This window comes from Peromyscus maniculatus, chromosome 21 (assembly GCF_049852395.1).
Source record: "Peromyscus maniculatus bairdii isolate BWxNUB_F1_BW_parent chromosome 21, HU_Pman_BW_mat_3.1, whole genome shotgun sequence".
NCBI lineage: Eukaryota > Metazoa > Chordata > Mammalia > Rodentia > Cricetidae > Peromyscus > Peromyscus maniculatus.
The window spans coordinates 35,227,470-35,239,517 of NC_134872.1; positions in this window are offsets into that span (position 1 = coordinate 35,227,470).

Below are 12,048 nucleotides of genomic sequence, written 5' to 3' on the forward strand. Positions count from 1 at the left end.
TTGAAACTGTTAAGTACATTAGTAAGGGTTGCAAATGTCAGTTTACAGGTAACTTATAAACTTGGCTGTGTAGGGTGACTTCTGGAATCTCCATGTCACCACCCCCACCATGCCTAGTGACTACTAAAAGGGCTGGGTGTGAAAGTTCTGCAATAAAACCAGCCCATTTTCTAACACTGCCATTAGGAAGGTGAAGATGTGTGGCTTGCTAATAATGCTCAAGTCTCCGGAGCTAATTACTTCCATGATGAAGTCTGTCTGATTCAGCTAACTGTGGTGGCACCTAGGACAACAGTTACACTTGCTCCCCCATTGTCACAAGGTGTCACTAGCTAACACAGACCCCCCTGGTACTTGATGAGTACACATTCACAATTTACGGAGGCTCCCCACGGTCCCTGGGTTGGTACTGTCAGGGCAGTGGCTCCAGCGGGGCTCCAAGGACAAAGTTGTATTGGTAACCATGGGCATGCTCAGTTCTCCATAGAGAAACAATAGTGGAGAAGCAGAGAATTCGGTCCTTAGTCATGCACTGCAGAGGCTTCTCCCTTGTTCCATCTCTATCTCTACTCCTGCCAAGAAGGTTCCAGTTCCTGCTGTCAGGGCAGAACTTTCTACTCATAATGTAGGAAACATAATATAATCTTTCTACTCAGGGCTCCAATGCTGATAGGACAGATTGCTTAGAAAGGCCAGGGTTCAGCAAATCAAAATGCTCTACCCTCTCCTTAGGAGGAACCCAGGCTGCTTCATTTTTGTTAAATGGGAGTTTCCTCAAGGTAGTTGTCATGATTTCAGAAAGTCCACCTCACATTTCATGTGACAACTTTTATAAACTACAGTAGTCTAAATGTGAATCTGCTAGCAGCCACGAATCTGCCATTCTCTGGTCTTTAAGCTTGGTAAATTAAGTCCATGAGACAAATGAAATCCAATCTGCAAGCCTCACTGTGGTACATTAACCAAAAGCTGGCCATCATCACAATATCCTCACTGGAGAGTCCTGGCTCAGACATGAATTTCTAGGCTTTTCATGCCCTGGTCTTGGGAGCAAGGATCCATCAGGATCTGAACCAGGGAGCAAGTCTTGTGTTGATGGTGGAACCCACTGGTGCATCTTTGACTTTGTTATAATTTAAAATGTTTTTCTCCTTAGTAAAGTGAGTTTACAACTTCAAGGAAGATACGTTAACGGGAGACAAATTAACAACATCAATATCTCACTGATAATCATTGAAAAAAATCCATCTAAACATGCAACCGGGTTCCCACATGACTGAAGAAAGCCCAGACAAGCATATGGGGATTTTGTAGAAATGAGAGGGAAAATGAATGCATTTCTCCCATTGAAAAAACAAAACAAAACAATTGTGGTGTGTGTGGTGTGTGTGTGTGTGTGTGTGTGTGTGTGTGTGTGTGTGTGTGTGTAAGAGGGGCTAGGATAGGGTAGGCATGGGACTTGTGCTACCCAGTGTTCGTGGAGGTCAGGGGACAACATTCTAGAGTCAAGTTCTTTCCTTTCACCTCCATCCGGCATCAAGCTCAGGTGGTCGGGCTTGCTCAGCTAGCTCCTTTATCCATCCAGTCATCTTGTTGGACTAAGAGAATGCGTTTCTCTTATACCGGCATTCTCTGCAGCAGGGAAGATGTTGTACCCAAAAGTGTTTAAAAACTATCCACTTCAGCAGGTCAGGGATTGATTCCTAAAATCCCAGGTTGATTTGAGGGTGCTGAGGATGGGAGAACCTGTTGTTATTTTTTCCTGAAGTCAAGTGTCTTTCTGTAAAGACGGGCTTTTCCGCTTGCTGTATACGAAGCTCCAGTGGCTCTTGGAGTGGTTTAGAAGCATTAATACTATTGTCACTCCCTCCTATCCATTTTCTAAGTAGCCCTTTAAGCCCGGCAGAATTTAAAGCTGTAATGTGTTTGGATTTACTGGAGATGTGAATGGGAGAAAAGTCCAAATTTGGCAATCCCCACGTCAGGCGAACTATAACAAACATTGGCTTGTGTTTTGGCGGCTTCCTCTAACTTCTTCCCCAAATCACTGCCGTATTTTCTCAGAGGGGCCAAGAGTAATTCATAAGTAGTTCTCTAGTGATCCTTTCAAAATCCCGGCTCTTAGGGGATGATGACTATTATCAGCCTTGAAAAATGCTATCACTAGTCCTGAATTGAAGACTAGCATCTAGAATTGGGGCACGGAAGGAATCGCGCACATACATGCACACGGAGCTAAAAACCATTCTTCTGGTCTGGGTTGTCCCAGGATGAATAGGAAACTATGTTGAGAGGAATTTGAGATGGTGCTAGCTGTGTGGCCAACCCCTTCATCAAACACGGGCTATCACTATCTAGTCTATGTTTCAGCGAAGAGCAATATTTGTGTTGTTGTTTGTTTGTTTGTTTGTTTGCCTGCCCTGATTCCTCCCATCCTCAAGTCAATGTATAGACTGGAGGAAGGCTCACACTGTATTGTAGGAATTGTCCTTATGAAAACAAGATGCAAACAGCATAGCTCTTATTAGCTTTAGAAAGGTTTTACTCCATTGTGATGCTCCTCATATGCCTCCCACCTCCACACTCACACACACACATAGTGAAGACAAGAAGTGTAGGGGAGAATGTGGGACACAGCAGCTCATTTCCTTCCTCCCTTTTGATCTGCAAATTTGGGGGTCAAAGACAGAAATATATAAGGCAGAAGATGCTCGAGGTGGATGGTAGGGCCCAATCCTGCTGAATTTCTAAGGGTTTGAGAAGCATATCCAGGGGAAGTTAGGGAATTTGGAAATAATATATAAAAAGCAGAAAACAACAAAAAAGGCAACTTGAAAGACATATGATTTTAGTACAACTTTCATCTTAGCAAGGGGTCAGGGTAGAAGGTGCTATGTGAACTCTCTTCCAGATATGTTGGCTGTGGTCAGTGCATTCTACATATCCTGTTCCCACCAGACCCGCTGCTACATTAGAATTCGACAGTGCTTAAAATCATTCCTTACATTGCTGTTGAGTGATTGCCATGAAGAAGTTTTAGCATGAGCCTTACATTATTTCAAGCAATTAGGTTTTGGTACTATTCCAGTACTATTGATTCACATAACTTTAGACTTCTTGAAATAACTCTGGCTGAGCAGCGATGGAATAATTCTTGGGGTTTGAGAATTCTTCCATTCTAATCACTCTTTGGTCAATGATCCGTTTAAATCATCTGTTCCGTTTATTGGGGGATATACACAAAACAAAGCCTTAAAATGCTTAAGGTGCGTGTATGAACTTACACACACACACACACACACACACACACACACACACACACACTTTCTTTAAAATAGGAAAGAATGCTTATTCTTCCACTGCTACAAGCGTTAACTGAAAAGACAGAAGCATGGGAAGTCCAAAGCCCAGGCTCACTGAGTGGAAGACAGCAGCTGAGGAGACCCTTAGGGCTGTGTTAGTGAAGGACGTAGGATACCTGGGTTGTTCACTGTACACATTTGGACAGCCTCCTTTTCCTTTCCTTCCTTCTCTCGTTCTCTGCCTTTGCTCTCCTACTCTTCTCTCTCTTGTGTCATTTCTTCCTCATCCTTTACTGTCTTCTCTTCCGTCAGCTTTGGATTCAGTGGAAGCCATGTAAAACAGTGGTTCCCACTTTCAAAGGAACGTGGCAGTGTCTACACAATGACACAAGCCTATTCCTTACACTTTTGCCATTCAAACCTATAAACAGGAACAAAGCCTGGGAAAGCCAGAAGGAGTGCCTAAAACGAAATGTTCTTTCTAGAGGGAACCCTTAAAAGCAGCCAGCCACTTCATCAATATTGAACAGGCATGTCTCTGCTGACCATGTCAGGCCATGCTCTAGGTACAATATCATTAAGGAATACTGTAACAAGTTGCACACTGTATGAAGCACTGTGGAAATATTCCTCCTACCAACACCACAAGCCAACATCATCCAAAGATAAAGAAACTGAGAACCAACAAAACCAAGCCACTTACAAATTCACCAACCTAGCCAAAGACAAACGAGGCACATTCAGTTTGTTTGACTCCATGCTCCAATTTTCCTCATCATATCTTTTAGAGATAAGATCAACATCTAGAAGATTGTCACTTGTTGCTGCTTGACAACTAGAGAAAGGACCATCCTGCGTATCACTAGCCTGGAAAAAGACCCAAATTCAAAACTATGGCCACAGTCTCAGCTGGATGCTTGTGGCCTTAATATCATTTTAGAGTTGAAACATCATATACATTCACATGTCCTGTGAAAAGAACTGCACATGGATGCTTTCCTACATCTGTGAATGTTCCACCTCTTGTCACCCTGACTTTAACTTGCTGGAACAAGTATTTTACCCAATAGTGACAAACTGCAACAAGACACATCAAAAATAGTTACAGACAAAGCATCCTTAGACACAGTGGAATTGGCTTAGTATCCATGCTGTCTAGTCTAGGATACAGGACCTTGTCCTTATTGATGTGCCTTACAGTGATTCCCTAGATCTCCTCATCTCCTGGTCAGCCTGTCTCCCTACCCTCTGCATGTCTCTGAATCTTTTTTCTTACTGATCCTTCAGTCATTCCTTGTACACAACTTTCCTTCCTTAATTACGGCCCCGTAACCATAGGAATCTGTGCTGAGTGTTGAGGCTCTGACTCATTAGCACTGGGAGACTGTGGGAATATGTCCTCTCATCAGCAACTGGAATCAGCAACTGGAATGTGGATCATCTTGCTGTTGTTGAGTTGTCCACAATCATCATGAAACAAATGCAACATTCATTTCTAAGGATTTCCCAAAGAACTGTCTTCTAATGGGAAAATTTGAACAAAAATATGTACCGCATGCCAAGCAGCTAACCTCACACTCATAAATATTTATATTTTAGCAGAGTTGAAACATCATTTGTAAGATGGATGTGCTGCTTTGGAGTTCCAACAAGAAAATGCCTCAAGAGCTGAACCCGTTCCTACCGCTAATAGGTACAAAATCCTTTGTCCCATGCTGGAGGAGGGAGGGAGGCACACAAAGCAATGTCACTGAATGTTCCAGGATTAGGTCATCTCAGAACTCCAAAAGCATCTTCTTTCTACTGAGTAAAAGAAGAAACACTGGGGAACCTGATACCATTCTGATACAGTGCACTGAGCAAGCTGGACCTCCCATCAGCGGCCCAGCATTTGCAGAGAGCTGGTAGAAATGTAGACCTGGCCTTCAGTAGACTCAATGAATCTGAAGCTGGTATAGGGAAGGCAGTGCTCTGTGTTTTAGCAAAGCCTCCAGGGTATGCTTAAGCACAGAATACTTTTGGAAAGCAGCATTTTATGGCCTTGTGTTTATAAACCTGAGCTAGAATCATTAGCCCAGCATGACCCACATGACCTTGATAAGTGACAACCTTCTCAAGCCTTATGTTTCTCATCTCTAAAATATCAACAGCTGTGTATTTTCCCCTAGAAGAGTCACTGTGAAGACTCACCGAGGAAAAGAAATTATCTTCGTTAATTGTTTCTTAGAATTTCAGGAACAAAATAAGCATACAGTACATGTTTTCTAGTATCATAACTAAATTAATGAAATAACGAGATGTAAATAAACTTTGAATCCATTAAAGAAATGAGTTACATTTTTAAACAAGCCACAGAATATCAAAGTAAACTTGATTAAAGCTGGGTGATTAAAATTAACGTAATGTTCTTTATTTGGTTTGTTTGCTTTATTGTTGTTGTTGTTTTCTGAGGCCACGTCTTGCATTATACAAGGAGACATCACACAACTCCTGATCTTCCTGCCTCTGTCTCCAGGCATGCTGAGATTATAGGCATACACATCTAGTAAACTTGATTTTCCCTCTCCAAGGTGAAAGATGATTGATATGTACAAATTGAGTGCCACTGTCAATCTCCTGCTTCCCACCCTATCCCTCTTGCTCCATCAGCTAAAGCAGAGAAAATGTCTAAGCAGACATTGCCCTGCTTGGCCTAGTACAACCCTCAGCCATGGGCTTCTGCTCTGCTCTATGCTTTGCTCCCTGACTATGGAAAGCCTGAGAAACTTCTCCACACTTTGCGCAACTTAATAGTGCAAAAGAATTCATGACCTTGAGTCCATCTGTTATGTAGCAATTTGCTCCCAGATAAAATATTCTGTCTTCGACGGAATCTCATCCAAACTCGTGATGACATTAAGGATGGTGAAACAAACTCCACACTGAAAGGGAGCTACTTAAAATTTAGGAAGTAAACAAACCAAAAGTTTCAGGAAGTCCCTGAAACCAACCAGACCCACTGAACCCTTACCAAGCATATAAGCAGGAAGGACTGCTGAGAGATACTCTCAAACAAGCTCAGCTGCATAGAAGAACTCAGACTGTATAAAATGCCTTGAAGAGGCAGAGGCCAAATAAACTTCCTGGGAGAAATACTCCAACTTGTGGGGCTATTTGCAAGTTAAAGAGTGACTCCACACTCCTAGCTTTGATAAGATATCATTCCTGCTGGGGTAGACTTGGGTGATGCAGCTGTCTTGGATGCATTTCTGCTCCTGTAAGTTGCCCTTCACCTATGCTCTTGTATGTAGCCCTAACAAAACTCATTGGTTTAACAAATTAGACTTGACGATATCCTTATGTTGGTATGTTATTAGTTGGTTCCATACCTGGGGTAAGTAGATGTTTGTGAATGCTAAATGTCCCCCATAGGTCTTGGCCCTCATGGGATGTCTCCTGAGTGAAAGTGTGAGATCCTGGCTTTTCCTCTCTTTTGCTTCTTGGTTATGGTTGAGCAGTGACCCAAAAGCCATGGGTCTACCCAGTCATGAACTGGAACTCCAAACCCATGAGCCTAAAGAAACCTTTCATCTTTAAATTGATCACTTCAGGTATGTTTTATAGTGATGAAAAGATGACTAGAACATGGGGCACATCAACATCCCTGTGTATTTATCAACAAATGCAATTTTGGAGGCATAAGAGACCATTAAATGAGGAGTCTGTGCCATGCTTGTCTCCTGCTTCCACAGACCCAGTATCTACCTACATACTTTATAAAAGAAGGGAGAGATCTGCTTCCTTGAATTTGGCCATGCATTTCTTGAGTGTACATTGTGTACCATTCAGCCTTACAGAACTATCACTGGAAGCACATATGGTGCTTTAAATTAGGGACAGGTTGGGAGGAGAGACTTCTGTGATGGCACTCATTTGTACAACTATCAGGAGAAACCAAGGGAAGTGCTCCTGGAACCAACACCTGAGACCTAAGCTTAAACCCAAATACAGCTGCCGCCAATTCCATCTACAGCTCTCATTGTCAGAAGCCTCGTCTCTGCAAATATTGATTTTTATCTTTGTACCGTGACTCTAACACACCAAGAGAAATAAAAACCCCGTGGAAAAAAGACAAACTGTTGTAGAAATGCATATTAGAAAAAAAAAACAACTCCATGGTGACCAGTTGAAATGATGGAAACACAGCACACTGAAGATATGATTGTCTTTGGAATCCAACAGCTACAGTTTGAACTTTTGCTTCATCATTAATTAGCTGTTTACAACTTCAACAATGATTCAGTTTCCTTATCTAAAGAATGTGCATAATCACGTCATTCGCTTGATGTACTTGGATGGTAAAATGAGACCATCTTCATGAAGCCAAAGTGTGTCTGGCATGTTATGCATTCATTTTGCATTTTCTGATTGCATAATTTTCTGTTTTTTTTTTCTTTCCAGAGCTGGGGATGCAGCGTAGGTCCTAACGCTTTCTAAGCAAGTGCTCTGCCACTCATCTGTACCCAAGGCTCCTTTGTCACCTGTTTTTGTTTGTTTGTTTGTTTTTGATGGGGTCTCACTGAGTTACCCAGAGTTGCCTTGAACTTATTTTATATCCCAGGCAGGCTTTGCACTTAAAATCCTTCTGCCTTAGTCTCCCAAGTAGCTGAGATAATGAAAATGTGCCTGCAGGACGGTACTGACTTTGAGTAGCTACACAAAGTTAGTGATATATATTAGTTTGCTGTCTTTTCTCCCTCTCCTTTTCCTCCTCCTTCTTTGACAAGGTCTGGTTGCTCTGAAACTCCACTATATAGACTAGGCTGGCTTCGAACTCCCAAAAATCTGCCTGTCTCTGTGCTAGGATTAAAGCCATGACAACCATGCTCAGTTTTATCTTCTTTTTGCTATCACAGATGGATGAATTGCAGTGTAGACTCCTCCTCTCTTTGGAGAATAAGTGTTTCCTTTTCATAGTTCCTTCTGACCAGCCATCACATACCTAGTACTGGGGGCAAGTACACAACCTTAACTACACAGTAATTACACGGTCTACCTCTGCCTCCTGAGTGCTGGGATTAAAGGTGTGTGCCATATGCAACCATGCCTGGTGTGATGTTTCTCTTTTGACCAACACCAACTTGAGTGAATTACTATAAAATTAATGAACACTTTACTTAAACAAACAATCACTTTTTCTGAAGTTTCCCCACAGAATTATATGATGTCTTGGGGGATACGACAAGTAGTGATCCTTAACCCTCAAGGATACAAGATTGGTGGTGGTGGTGGTTTTATTCTTATCCATTATTTATACAGGGCATGAGTGTAGGTACAATTCAGCAGTAGGCATGCCCAGACAGCAGACAGAACAAAGCAAGCATTTCCTTTTGGGGGATTACAATATAAATGCACACAAGGACACAGGAGACAATGAACAATAAAACCCAGTGCGGTGCCAGCATTTGGAGATGCGTGCGGCTAATATAACTGAGATGCCTTGTGGAACAGATGGTTTTGAAAGAGGTTTGTGATAAAAAAAAAAAAAAAAGGTGAGCAGCTTTGCTGTACATTAGTGGGAAAGAGCTATAGGATCTTAGGGAAACACAGCAACGGGGAGGAAACTTTCCCCTTTGCAGTCTATTCTCGTTTACCTCCCTGCCGTGTATGTTTCCTAGTTTGAGAGGGCAATTGGCCAATGGGTGTGTTTCTTACACATGATAAGAAAGGCAAACAAGCAGTGGTCAGGGGAGGTGAAGGTGGTGGCCAGTGGTCTGCAAAATGGCACCGAGCAAACCTAGGGGTGGGTTCTGACTTTGCTCAGAGACTTCAGTTAAGTATGTCTGTAAGCCTGATTTTTAAAACTACAGTTACAGGTCCATTAAACCCGTGGAGCAGATGTATTTTTGAATCTAGAGTAACTCAGAATCTGCACAAGTAAAATTATATGTACACTACATATTATATACCTCCCTGGTGAGGTCTGGGGTAATAAAACACAGACATAATTTTGTACCAAAATATTCCATGCAAGCAGAATAAAAACTGTAAGTAACTGTGTATCTGTTCAGTCCAGATTTTCCTGCCAGATGAATTTGCATTACATTTCCATGGATTGAGAAGTCAGCCGTCTTCCTGTGAGGTATGCTGACGCCAGTGAAAGGTATACCACAGATAGCAGGAGAGGTATACAACAGATAACTCTAGGCAGCAGACCCAGAGCGTGGGTTAAATCTTTGCTCTTTGTTTCAGAACTCCATCTGCTCCTTCACCAAGTTGGGTTGATCCTGCCTCCAGTTTCCTCCTTGTTCTATTACAGTATCATTCCAGTGGTCCACATTACCAGCTTTCTTCTTGGAATACCCACGATAGCTGCCTACCTAATCAGTCCACTGACACCTGTCATGCCAAGAAGCTTGTGCCCCTAGACCAGCAGTACTCAGCCTGTGGGTTGCAACCCCTATTGGGGGCTAAACAACCCTTTCACAGGAGTCAAATATCAGATATCCTGCATATCAGACATTTACATTATGGACTCATAACAGTAACAAAATTACAGTTATGAAGTAGCAAGAAGATAATTTTACGTTTAGGGAGTCATCACAACAGGAAGAACTGTTTTAAAGGGTTGCAGAATTTGGAAGGTTGAGAATTACTGCCCTCGACCCTTCTACAGACTCAAGCCCATGTGTTCACCTCGGTAAAAATCACATTCTTTGTATTGTGGCTGAAGTACTCCAAAGGTCTCATTATTGTTGTTGAGATACATAGTCAAGTCTCCCAAGTCACTGACTAGTCTAATGCCCTCCTCCTCTTTGGTCCATCTCAGTTCCCAAACTCATTTTCCTGTGTGGGCCTCTGTACCTGCTGTTCAACTAATTTTCCTCACACCCCCGGTTCTGCCTTCTCATTTGTGGGCATTCGTGGGATCTGAGCCTGAAAGCTGCTCTGTGCCACCCACCTGAGACCCGATGGGAGCAGCTTCTGCACCACCAGCACCCAACATCCACCTCAGACTCCACTCAAAGCTGTTTATGTGTGTTATTCTGTGATTGGGTTTGTGGATTACTCTGATGGGTTCAAGGCTCCAGGAAGTCTGACACTTCACCTGTTTCTCTGACTCCTGGGTATCATGGCCAAGTACACTGTGTGTGTGTGTGTGTGTGTGTGTGTGTGTGTGTGTGTGTGTGTGTGTGTGTAATTGGTCACACATTGTGTGTGAAAATAGCCCTTTCTGCCATCTAAGCTAGCTAAGAACCTTATGTACATTCCCTTAATCCTTCTAAGTGTGTATTGTTAATATTTCTTTTAAACATTTTACAAACCTAGCTTCAACTCTACTGGGTATATGATACTATCCTTGTTGTAACTTCAGTTTCCAAGTCGGAGAAAAGTCACAGAACTTGTCAAATAACCACAGAGACAGAAACATGTGGATGCTGTGCTGGAACAGACTGATCCTTTGGTATCTCTAGCCGTTATACCTTCCACTCTACCACACTCCCTGACCCAGAGGTAGGGTACACATATAAACTACACCCATTGAATACAGTGAAAGATGATGCTGGAGTAGACGTTTGCCTTCAGATGGCAGTGCCACATGGGTTCAAGGCTCTGGTGTGGGATGAGAAGGATAGATAGGGAGCATTATAAATGTGCCAGGTGTTGGGGCTCAAAATGAAATATTCTGTGTTGAGGCAGGTTGTACGGTCTGCTCTCTGGATGGTTTTGGTATAGATGTGGGAGAGGAAACACACAGATTGGCCTTACTCCATATTAAAAGGGAAAGTAAGACTGTCGTCCCAGAGAACTTGTCCTGGCACCCCAGAATGCTTGTCGCACCATTGGGCAGCATCTTGCCAGTACCATTACAACAGGCAAAAGCCTGGCTTATTCCTTTTCAACTCTACATTTGTGGCCGATGGCCTGTGGGTTTTATCATTTGAAGAGATGCTCACTCTGTTCATGTTTTTCCATATATGAGCTAAGTGAACACCTTAACTTTATATCAGAGGCATCATAATGCTGATTTGTTCAAAAAATTTAAATGCCACTCCTATTCTGCTAATGATATATCAGAAATTAGAAATATATACCTGACTTGTAAATTAAAGAGGTAAAACTTTCAGGAAATAGTTTCATCATAATTTCTCTTAATTATCAGACATTGGGGAAAAATAAAATATATTTCATATCTTAAAGAAAAAGCAACAAGTGGCTAGAGAGATGGCTCAGTGATTATAATCACAGGCTGCTCTTCCAGATGACTTGAATTTGGATCCCAGTGCTCACAATCACCCATAACTCTAGCTAAAGGAGATCTGACACCCTCTTCTGGCTTCTATAACACCAGAATTAATGTGTACATACGTATACACATATGCATATACATATATGTATGTTTTGTTTTAAAAGAAAGTAATTTTAGAAAGAAAAACCAGGAAATTATAATAGTTCCTTTATTCTACACATGTAATCACTAAGTGATAACTCACAATATAGCTATTTTGATTTTAGGATTAGTATATCAGGTGATGATCATTTGTCCAAATCTGTGAATATAGTAAGAAATATGAAAATGCAGATATATCACAAAGGAAATTATTGAAACAGCAAAACAAGTTCTATTGTTTCTCATGGTCACTGAAGACTGGACAAATAAGATAGACTAACCTTATAACAAATCCTGAGGCAATGAAATAAAAAATAAAGAGGGGTCTTAACTAAGTGTCTTATTAGGGTTTCTATTGCTGTGATGAAACACCAT